This window comes from Amblyomma maculatum, chromosome 4, assembly GCF_055883805.1.
Source record: "Amblyomma maculatum isolate TAMU_Amacu chromosome 4, ASM5588380v1, whole genome shotgun sequence".
Taxonomy (NCBI): Eukaryota; Metazoa; Arthropoda; class Arachnida; order Ixodida; family Ixodidae; genus Amblyomma; species Amblyomma maculatum.
The window spans coordinates 271054-283173 of NC_139347.1; the positions used below are offsets into that span (position 1 = coordinate 271054).

A 12120-nucleotide genomic window follows, 5' to 3' on the forward strand; every position below is an offset into this window, starting at 1 on the left:
AAGTAATCACGCTATAGCGGCTTTATTTATTGCCTTGATTTCCCCAAAACAGCCGATTTTTCGTTTAGATGCAGTAAATCTAATCATAAAAAAGTCGTCTCAGATATAAATTGATAAACTTAGTTACATATGACTGAGTTTTCAAAATATTATTTATATGTCCCACAGAACCCTCACAAATAATCTTGGGTAGTTCTGACATGAAGATCAACGTGGCGAATAGCTATTCCACTTTTCCTGTGCTCTCGCGGCAGTCGGCCATCGCACGTTTTAAATAGAAGTTTTTCGGGGCAGGGCATCGCCATATTCTATTCGTATGCAGGTCAGTCCGAAAGCAAGACTTCGCAGAAGCTTGCGCCTGTAGCCTAAAATTTGAACACATGGTCGTGTGACAAAATGTCTCTGTGCCTTTGCTAACAATTTAGCGGGATCCCACAAGGCGAATCATATGTTTCTAATAAAATAGCAGTTACATATTACCACTCCGCTGATGGCAGCCACACTAGTACAAAGAAAGATATGTGCTTTTGTCAATTGTAAAATTTCTGATAAAGCTGTACAGCATTTTTTTGTATGGCTGAGGACAGGAGGATCAGAAATTATGGTGACATGTTTAAATAAAGAGTTAATTATTGCATTTTAGTTTCATTTTCACGATAATGTTTAGGAGATTCGAGGGAGTTTCAGATCCTTCTTTTTTAGAAGGGTGCATCGTTTAAAAACTTGAAGTGCTTTGACAGAACATTTCTTCATATCTGAGAAAATATTACGGCAAGCCACTGAAAGCTTTATTTGCTTTTGTTTTCAATAGGCGCCAGCGCGCGGCCTTATCACTGTGGTTGTTGTGGACGGAATGATCTTGTCCAGGCTTCATGTGGCGAGACTCGTGTTTATCGCTTTTTTGTGTATACACCGCGCAATGCGCCTATATTTTTTCCGAGTGATCGCAGCAAAACACAAGCACAACTGTTTCCGTATCGTTCCAGGCGTATCCAGGTTCCTTCGGCTGATTATCTAGATGGCTTTTCGGCCACTTTAAATTGAGTGCTAGTGACTCAGTTGAAATCTCGGCGGTGATGCAGGCATTGCTAAATCAGGGGGTAGACGAGCCGTACGTGGAAGTGCTGGAAGATATATATATATAGTGGCTGCACAGCAACCATAGTTCTGCATAAAGAAAGTAACAAAATTCCCATAAAGAAAGGTGTTAGGCAAGGAGACACAATCTCCCCAGTACTATTCACAGCTTGTTTAGAGGAAGTATTCAGAGACTTGGAATGGGAGCAGTTAGGGTAAGGGTAGATGGAGAATACCTCAGTAATCTGCGATTTGCTGATGACATTGCCTTGCTAAGCAACTGGGGGGATGAACTGCAAATAATGATTGATGACCTAGACAGGAAAAGTAGAAAGATAGGCTTGAAAATCAATATGCAGAAGACTAAGGTAATGTTCAACAGCCTCGGGAAGAAACAGCAGTTTACATTAGGTAGCGAAATACTGGAAGTAGTAGGCGAATATGTCTACTTAGGACAGGTAGTAACCGCAGATCCGGACCATGAAAAGGAAATAACAAGAAGAATAAGATTGGGATGGGGCGCATTTGGCAAGCACTCGCAGATTATGACTAGCAGCTTACCGGTATCGCTCAAGAGGAAAGTATACAACAGTTGCATCTTGCCTGTACTCACCTAGGGGGCTGAAACGTGGAGGCTAACCAAGAGAGTTCTACTTAAGTTGAGGACAACCCAGAGGGCTATGGAACGAAAAATGGTAGGGGTAACATTAAGAGATAGAAAGCGTGCAGAGTGGGTCAGAGAAATAACTCAAGTTACCGACATTCTAGTGGAAATTAAGAAGAAGAAATGGACATGGGCAGGACATGTAGTACGAAGAGAGTATAACCGATGGTCGCTTAGGGTAACAAACTGGATTCCAAGGGAAGGAAAGCGTAGCAGGGGGCGGCAGAAAGTTAGGTGGGCGGATGAGGTTAAGAAGTTTGAAGTTCGAAGGGGTCAAGTGGATACAGCTAGCACAGAACCGGGTTAATTGGAGAAATATGAGAGAGGCCTTTACCCTGCAGTGGGTATAATCAGGCTGATGATGATGATGATGATGATGATTGGTTTTGGGTTGTGAAGTTTAACGTTCCAAAGCAACTCAGGCTGTGAGAGACGCCGTAGTGGAGGACTCCGGAAAGTTCGACTACCTGGGGTTCTTTAACGAGCGCTGACATCGCACAGCACACGGGCGCCGTACTTTTCGCCTCCATCGAAAAGCGGCCACCGAGGCCGGGATTCGATCCCGCGCCCTTGGAAACAGTAGTCCAGCGCCGTAACCACTGCCCCACCCCGGCGGGGCTGGGCGCTAATTAATGAAACGGGCGTTCATAATGAGACGACCGACGAAGGTGGTTACTGCTTTCCGAGGTCACCGTATTGCTTGTTTCGTTTGCGGGCGCATGTCAACCAAAAAAAAAAAACGTTTCTTCCAGTGCAACCCTAGTCTCTTCATCTCCCGCACAAGGCGCTGTCACTACCATGTGGCAATAAAGTGTGTTCCGGTATGGGTGATGTTAAAAATATACATACCTGTTATTATCGACCGTTCTCGTGCTTAACGGAAAGTTAGTCTTGCTGTCGTCCATCGGAAAAGTGGTAAGGCTTAGAGACTGCATTTCTCCGAAACAATTTCCGGAGCTTTTCTTTTCTACGCTATTAAAGGAGCAATCAAAATAAATTTTCATATAGCATTCATAGAGCAAACTTGTGCATCGGGCATCAACGTGGTCCTCTTGCGACTCCTGTAATACATTTGTAAAAATATAGTCACAACGTTGAAAATCAGTAACATCCACACCAGTGTTTAGCGTGATCTCTGTAGTTAGGATGAAGGTAATTTCAACATATTTCAAAAGATGACTTTTACTAAGATACATACCTATACATCTATACATCACCTTAGATAGTTTGCATGTTCTAAGAAAAGACATTAATACATTACAAAAAGGAAACATTTTTTTAATAGCTGTATCTTTAAAGTTTATTATGAACGTATCGCTCTCCGACAATGTGCATGACGTATGTTTCATGAGAAACATACCTGCGGCAAAATAAGAAACGAAATACAAAAACAATACTCGGGATATAGTTAGTCTGGTTATACTGCAATATACAAGCGGCAATGACTTAGAACATTGCACAAATATTATCACGCGGTAGTTACAGCGACAACGAAGGGAACAAATGAGGAGACTGGAGTTGCGCTCAAATGAACTAATTATTTGGCTGACGTGCGTCCGCAAAAGTACTAATCAAAATGGGGGGTGGCGATAGCAGCAAGCTTACTCGGTGGTTGTAGATCTAAAAAATACCCGTTGCATTCGGAAGTGCTCAAATTGAAGTAGGCGCCGAAACATCTAGATGAACCAGCCAAGAGATATTGGAAAAGTCCGAAGTATCATGAATACAGTTGTACTGGCCTAAGATCATTCCAGACTAATCTTGTAGCATCCGGCTCTACAAAGAAAGTGACAAAGGTGTTTTTCACGATACCGGGCATGAACAAATTCAGAGCCCATGATCGGTCCGGCGCTATAATCACAGTAATAAGGCTGCATGCTAGCGGCTGTTAAACACAAGAAATAACGGATCGCGGCATTACTCTAGCTTAAAAAAAAAAAAAATCATCGCCTCGCTGTTCCAAAACGAACAGAGAGACGTAAATATAAACATTATAAAGTTCAATCTATACACATTATTTAATGCGCGTAATAAAGCGCGTAATAATAAAAAAACGCTTTTGTCGGATGCTTCTCTTGAATAACAGAAATTGTAGGATTCTTAAAGGAAGAATATAAACGAAAAAAAAAACTATTTCTGAAAAGTTAGGTCCCCGGTGTTAAGAAGAAATTGAGAGAGGGATACAGTAACAGCTTTGCAGGGGGCCGCTTTAAGGCCATTGACTCGTTTATTTTCAGGCATATGTCAGCATGCCTTAACCGCACCTATAAGTTGTTATTGAATTAAAAATTTAATCGAGTTATCATGTCTACTTGAATATTTCTACTTTTTTCAGCGCAACTTTGAGGCTATGATGTATGCACGACGGCGGTAATATATTAGCCCTTACGTCGACAGTCGTCTTCATTGAATTCAACACCTGTTTTTCTTGCCGTATTATGTGTACAGTATCGCTTTAAACACTTGAAAGATAAGATGGCACAACCTTATTTCATATTATTCTCTGCTGCTACACAGAGGAGTCTACCTAGACAGGTAGAATCTCCAGATGATACCTGTGTAGCCACAGCCCTGATGCCGCAGGAGTCTACCTACTGACGACTGCTGATGATAGGTACTACTGATGATAGGTAGACTCCTGATGCCACGTGTAGCATCTCCTAATGCTACCAAAACATGCTACATGTGGCATCAATATTGCGAGAGCTGTGTCCTTCGTTCCTTTATAATGCAGACCAATGAAGGTACATGAAGGGCTCGTTATAATACGCATGTGCCACGGACCATTTTGGTCTTTGTTTCTTCCAATAAGCACTGACATGCAGCCTAGTAATATTGCTTGTAGCGCGCAGAACGCCTTGTGCTGTTCGTTGAAGCTCAGTGTCGTCAATGTATGACTTTGAATGGAACGCAAGATGCACCTACATTTGTCTCGAATGATTGTAATCAAATACAGGTGTTGAATTCTATGAAGGCGACTGTCGACGTAAGGGCTAATATATTACCGCCGTCGTGCATACATCATAGCCTCAAAGTTGCACTGAAACAAGTAGAAATATTCAAGTAGACTTGATAACTCAATTAAATTTTTAATTCAATAACAACTTATAGGTGCGGTTAAGGCATGCTGACATATGCCTGAAATTAAACGAGTCAATGGCCTTAAAGCGGCCCCCTGCAAAGCTGTTACTGTATCCCTCTCGCAATTTCTTCTTAACACCGGGGACCTAACTTTTCAGAAATAGTTTTTTGTTTTTATTTTTATTCTTCCTTTAAGAATCCTACAATTTCTGTTATTCAAGAGAGGCATCCGACAAAAGTGCTTTTTTTTTATTATTACGCGCTTTATTACGCGCATTAAATAATGTGTATAGATTGAACTTTATAATGTTTATATTTACGTCTCTCTGTTCGTTTTGGAACAGCGAGATGATGATTTTTTTTTTAAGCTGGAGTAATGCCGCGATCCGTTATTTGTTGTGTTTAACAGCCGCTAGCATGCAGCCTTATTACTGTGATTATAGCGCCAGACCGATCATGGGCTCTGAATTTGTTCATACCCGGTATCGTGAAAAACACCTTTGTCACTTTCTTTGTAGCGCCGGATGCTACAAGATTAGTCTGGAATGATCTTAGGCCAGTACAACTGTATTCATGATACTTCGGACTTTTCCAATATCTCTTGGCTGGTTCATCTAGATGTTTCGGCGCCTACTTCAATTTGAGCACTTCCGAATGCAACGGGTATTTTTAGATCTACAACCGCCGAGTAAGCTTGCTGCTATCGCCACCCACCATTTTGATTAGTACTTTTGCGGACGCACGTGAGCCAAATAATTAGTTCATTTGAGCACAACTCCAGTCTCCTCATTTGTTCCCTTCGTTGTCGCTGTAACTACCGCGTGATAATATTTGTGCAATGTTCTAAGTCATTGCCGCTTGTATATTGCAGTATAACCAGAATAACTATATCCCGAGTATTGTTTTTGTATTTCGTTTCTTATTTTGCCGCAGGTATGTTTCTCATGAAACATACGTTATGCACATTGTCGGAGAGCGATACGTTCATAATAAACTTTAAAGATACAGCTATTAAAAAAATGTGTTTCCTTTTTGTAATGTATTAATGATGACATTGACATTGCCTTGCTAAGCAACTCGGGGGATGAACTGCAAATAATGATTGATGACCTAGACAGGAAAAGTAGAAAGGTAGGCTTGAAAATCAATATGCAGAAGACTAAGGTAATGTTCAACAGCCTCGGGAAGGAACAGCAGCTTACATTAGGTAGCGAAATACTGGAAGTAGTAGGCGAATATGTCTACTTAGGACAGGTAGTAACCGCAGATCCGGACCATGAAAAGGAAATAACAAGAAGAATAAGATTGGGATGGAGCGCATTTGGCAAGCACTCGCTGATTATGACTAGCAGCTTACCGGTATCGCTCAAGAGGAAAGTATACAACAGTTGCATCTTGCCTGTACTCACCTATGGGGCTGAAACGTGGAGGCTAACCAAGAGAGTTCTACTTAAGTTGAGGACAACCCAGAGGGTTATGGAACGAAGAATGGTAGGGGTAACATTAAGAGATAGAAAACGTGCAGAGTGGGTCAGAGAAATAATTCAAGTTACCGACATTCTAGTAGAAATTAAGAAGAAGAAATGGACATGGGCAGGACATGTAGAGCGAAAAGAGGATAACCGATGGTCGCTGAGGGTAACAAACTAGATTCCAAGGGAAGGAAAGGGGGCGGCAGAAAGTTAAATGGGCGGATGAGATAAAGAAGTTCGCAGGGGTCAAGTGGATGCAACTAGCACGGAACCGGGTTAAGTGGAGAAATATGGGAGAGGCCTTCACCCTGCAGTGGGTATAATCAGGCTGCTGCTGATGCTGATGATTGTACTCAATCGTGAGGGTTTCCACATAGTTTCAGGCAGTTCTAGGTTTCTTTGTTGATTTATCTATAAACATCTATGCTGACCTTAAATTCTGTGCTGTAGTATGCAGTGGGAAAAGTAGTTCGACGGCAGCCGAGCTCGCTTGCCGCTGTTGCCGCCTCCGAGTTGCTTAGTTAGTATAACTAATTAGAAGTAGAGAAAACAAACATATACCTAAAACGGAGGTAGATCAATCCCTTGCTTTGTAAGCATTTGTGTTGCGTGTAACCAAACCGCCACACAATTTACTCCTGTTTCCATTTTCTCCCCAGGTATTTTAACTTAGAAGGTCCGAGCGCGAAGACGAGGGAAATCTTGCACCGCGTGGAAGAGCGGTGGTTACTCTGTGGAACCAGGAAATGATTCCATTAGCTGCCGATTTGGAGTTGGTTTCCAAAATTTGGCATCAGGTTGTTTTTCTTCCATTTTCTAGGTATCTACCTTCCATCCGTCAATGGCTGAGGCGAAATTTCTTATCAATATCACTAACCTGTTTAAATAAGAAGACATTAAGGTTCACAACGCTGTTGTTGGTATCACTGACTGTTGGCTTTTTTCATATTAATTTGTAGCCTGAAATGTGAGTTTAATTAGGACATTCGACTCATGCACCTAAGAATAGTGCTAATTGTACTCAAGTTTAAGATGTGCTTTCACTGAAGTATTACGATCCTCAGAAGCAAAAAAAGAACTACGCCTCACGAATAACTGTTTATTATGTAAACACCAAAGTACGAAATGAGCCAGCAAGGATTCGCCCAGTCAGCTTTTTTCGCGAAACCTTCAGAGGCTTCGTTTCCCTAGGAAGCTATCAATGACGTTCCAAGAGGAAGTGCAGCGTCGACTTCTATCCTCGAAGCTGTCTCAGCAAACCTTAATTTCCTGGAAGGCCGGCAACATCACTTCACTGACAAGTGCCGCGAACAGGACAGCCAAACACAGAACTGTGTTGTTGGAAAGCCGGTTTTACTTTTCTTGATGCTTGGCCAGCAGGATTTTTGTTTCCAGAGGACTTTATTCGGGACTGCACATTGCTCGATATATGCGCTCGTTTGACTTGTAATGTTTGTAGCGTATTTACCCTGAAGAAGTATATATTAGTCATTAATGCACTAACATCTTGTCCTGTCTTGTGAGGACATAGAGAGAATAACTGAGCGGCAGTCAATGTTACACAAAAAAATAAAAGCTCATTTGCCCCGGGACTTAAGTCTGTTTTGTGTGTATGTCAGCCTTTCTAGTAACATTAGTGTCTTGCACTGGCAGCGGTTTTCCGCAGAACATTCTTAGTGGCACGGCTCTGTTAAACCGTGCAATGCCCGCATTTATTTTCGATGACGTCGACCCAACCCCCGATTTGTGCATATAATAAGTAATTTTTAGGTTTATTGTCACCAGCTGGGCGAAAAGTAAGGCAGCTCTGAAACCGGCGCTATAAAAATGTCTTTACTCTGGTTGAAATATATCTGCCACCTGGATGTAAAACCGATAAAGAATATCTGACGGAATAACAAATTTATCCCTGAATATATTTTGTTTAGTATTATTAGGCAGTTCAATTTGTGAATTCAGCACCAACATAACCAATAACGAATCAAGATACTGGTTCCCACTGCGAATAATTCTTGCGCAAGCATGTTAATTAACGAGCTTTGCCCTCCTTAAGGAGAAGCGCCTTTATTATTTCTTGTTCGGCGGAAATTATGTACCAAATTATTCAAGTGTAACCGTTACCCAATAAATTGTCGCTGCTGTGAGATATGCTGCTCTCCCTTTTGAAAAATTGCCATCGTGTTTTTTCTCATTTCATTACATTGGTTCTTGAGGGCTTCAGGCTCTTTTCTGTGCTTGGCGTCTCACGTTTCTACTGCGTTTGTGTATAATATTCACCGGAGCCTACCAACTGCAGTACTGTCAAGTATGGCGAGCAGAGCGTTAAATTGTTAGCTGTCCCTTTCTTTGCTTACCGTAACTCAGGCTTGCTACAAACTCAAGCAACATGTCAGCCATTCAGTTTGCTTGTTCACGTCTCCATGTTGAAATTCCCTTTCACATGTGGTAGCTGCATAAAATTAACAGTCAACAAGATGATTATGATTAACCGAGAGCGAAAAAAAGACGCGGTTTTCCAGCCGAAAATAAATTACAATCGACATACTTTCACAAATATGGTTATGAATACAGGACGTTCCACGTCCGCCGCTGTGGTTGAGGGTGGCGCTGGTGAACGCTCTCAAGGTTCGTATATATTCAACATTAATACCCAAGAAAGTAGCAGGTGGGACAGCGGCCGATGTAGCTCAGTTGGAAGAGCACCGGACGCGATATTTGGAGGTCGCAGTTTCGGTTCCCACCATCGGCACGTTGTTTTCCCTTCTACCTTGTGTTTATCTTTCGCCTAAACAGACTACATTGAAAATTTATGTCATTACCGAAGTAAAAATTAAAAAACGTACCTGAAGTACAATCCCCAATGCTTTAATTCTTTGGCCTCGCCGACTATTGGCTTTTTTCCTTCATGTATTACAACGAGCACCCTTCTTTCCCTTTCATTTATCTGCTTGTAGCTTACGGGGGCTCGGTTCTGGCAGTCTTGAAGCCATAAGTAGCATAAGAAGGTTCTAGCACAGCTTTCGCCCTCGCTCTAGATCACGTTCTACGTGACGCTGGCGGTAACACAGGACGTTCCACGTCCACCGCTATGGTTGAGGGTGGCGCTGGTGAACACTCTCAAGGTTCGTATACATTCAACATTAATACCCAAGAAAGTAGCAGGTGGGACACAGACCGATAAAGCTCAGTTAGAAGAGCACCGGACGCGATATTCGGAGGTCGTGGGTTCGCTTCCCCCCATCGGCACGTTGTTTTTCGTTCTGCTTTGTGTTTATCTTTCGCCTAAACAGATTACATTACAAATTTATGTCATTACCGAAGTAAACATTAAAAAAAGTACCTGAAGTACAATCCCCAATGCTGACCTTGGCCTCGCCGACTGTTGGCTTTTTTCCTTCATGTATTACAACGAGCACCTTTCTTTCCCCTTCATCTATCTGCTTATATATATATGTATTGCTACGGACTTGGTATCTAGTAGAGCATGGAGGAACGAAGAAGGAAGAGGAGGAAGTGTGCGCGCCCGTTCGACCTTTGTCTTCTGGAACCTGGAACCTGTGTTGCTTCCCGCTGGCCGTGTGTACCTACATACTGAACGGGCTAGAATGTCTCGGTCACGACGCTAAGTGCATAACATTATGGTGGAGGAGCTGGGTGACGATCCCTGGCGTTGCACTAGCACCGATACAACTGGAGTCTCGCCGGAGTCGTCGCCATATGCGGGCTTCGAACCGCAAACCAGCGCCATGCAATCGGCCAATGACCCGCAAGCAGCCCGTGGTGACGCGGTGATCCAGGCTGAAGACCGGCCTGCGGACGCAGCAAACGGTTCCTAGCATCACTATCGGGAGCCTCGGACTATCGCAGGAGCGGCAGGCGATGACGTCGACGAGTGGTTGACCCACTACCAACGGGTGAGCCGCTACAACCGATGGGACGCAGCTTCTCAGCTTGAAAACGTGATTTTCTTCCTCACACACACCGCTCTCGTTTGGTTTGAAAACCACGACGACTCTCTTACTGCCTGGGACCGTTTCGTTACCGAATTGCACCAGTGCTTTGGAGACTGCCTTGCACGAAGGAAGCGGGCTGAACACGGGCTCGCGCACAGAGCTCAGCTACCGGGGGAAACATGCACAACTTACATAGAGGAGGTCTTTAAGCTGTGCAAAACAGCAACCGCTAATGTGACCGAGGAAGATAAAGTAGGACATCTTCTGAAGGGCATCGCAGATGATGTCTAATTGCCAAAGATGACCTGAAAGCCGTCTGTGATGTAATTCGGTACGTTCGCACATTCGAGGCATTGAAGACTCGTTGTATAACGCCAAAATTTGGGCGGCTCCCCGACGTTCCATCTGTGGCGAGCATTGAAGACAGCTTCATGGACTTGGTGTCGACGATCCGGCAAATAGCTCGCGAGGAACTACAGCGGTTCGACCCTTCTACACAGTGTCCATCATCCTTGCCCTCTGACGTTGGCGGCTCTCGTCGGGCTCCCTCCTTGCACCCCTCGATGCCCGTTCTGAATTCTATCAGTACGGCACACGCCGACGCTTGCTCCAACAGCCCGACGCCAAGGTTCGATAGTCCTGGTCATCCGCCTCGCTACGACTCCCGCCCGGCTAATTTCTCGTCGCACTACGATCCGCACAATGAGTACCGTCTTCAACCACCACCTACTCGTTATTTCCGGCGTCCAGCCCGAAGGCCTAAAGATGAGTTTCGCTACCCAATGCACCCTGCCTCCTCGGAACACTCCAGGGAACAAGGTTTTTGTCGCACAGCCCCCATGTGCCACTGCTGCGGCATTGAGGGGCACATAGCTCGATACTGCCGCAGCCGCCCACTCACCCGTTACGATCGGCCCGTCCAACATGCTCCGCCACGTAACCGTTTCTACGACTCTCCTTGGCCCCCATCTTCGTATGAATATCCCCAGACCGATGGACCGCGCAGCCGCTCTCCTGCTTCCGACCGAAGTTTCTCACCACCACATGCCTCTTCTGCGCGCCGCTCTCCGTCACCACGGCCACGGCGGCGGTCTCCATCGCCTTTGTCGGAAAACTAGTCAGCGCGGTCGCTGGAAGTCAGGGCGCTGGAGACTGTGCGCTGCCTGTAGAAATTCCTCCATCTGTTGTGGTGTTAAAGAACACGGCCTATGTGCTTGTGGATGGTATGACAACAATGGCTTTAGTGGATACCGGGGCAACCATTTCAATAATGAGTTTATCGTTTATAAAGCGGCTAGGACGCAAAGTTATGTTTGTTTGGGACAGAAATGCGAATTTTCATGTCGCGGGTGGTGAGATGTTGTGTCCACTGGGAATGTGTAGTGCCTCTGTGTCCCTGGGTGGAACGGTATTCGTAGTGGAGTTTGCAGCGCTTCCGCGATGCACGTGTGGCTCAGTTCTAGGTATTGACTTTTTGAGAATGTGTGGCGCTACGGTCAACTGCCGCTCTGGGGAACTCTGCGTTGATGGTTCCCTTCCTTCTGGACTTTTAGAGGAGCCACACGTTCGTGAGGATGTGTTCTGCGTAACAGAGGATACCAGTGTGCCAGCCCGGTCTATGGCGTGCGTCCCAGTTTTGTGCCCCAGCCATGCCTCCGACACCTTCGACGCTACGGTGGCACTGCTTCATCCTAACTGTGCAAAGAAATACATTTTGGCTTCTCATTGCCTACTGTCGGTGGTCAAGGGTTGCTCACGGATGTCGCAACCTGTAGTTTTGCGTGTGGATATGAAGATTGCCAGGCTTTCTTAGCACCCCCCCTTGTGCTTGTGTTCAACCCCCGCCATTGTGCAGGATGTAGAGGTAATCGGG

The 12120-nt window shown here is 44.6% G+C and overlaps 1 pseudogene; it reads left to right on the plus strand.

Moving 5' to 3' along the window:
- The first annotated feature begins 2887 nt into the window (after positions 1 to 2887).
- On the plus strand, positions 2888 to 11836 carry LOC146190200 (uncharacterized; annotated as a pseudogene).
- The last annotated feature ends 284 nt before the right edge of the window (positions 11837 to 12120 follow it).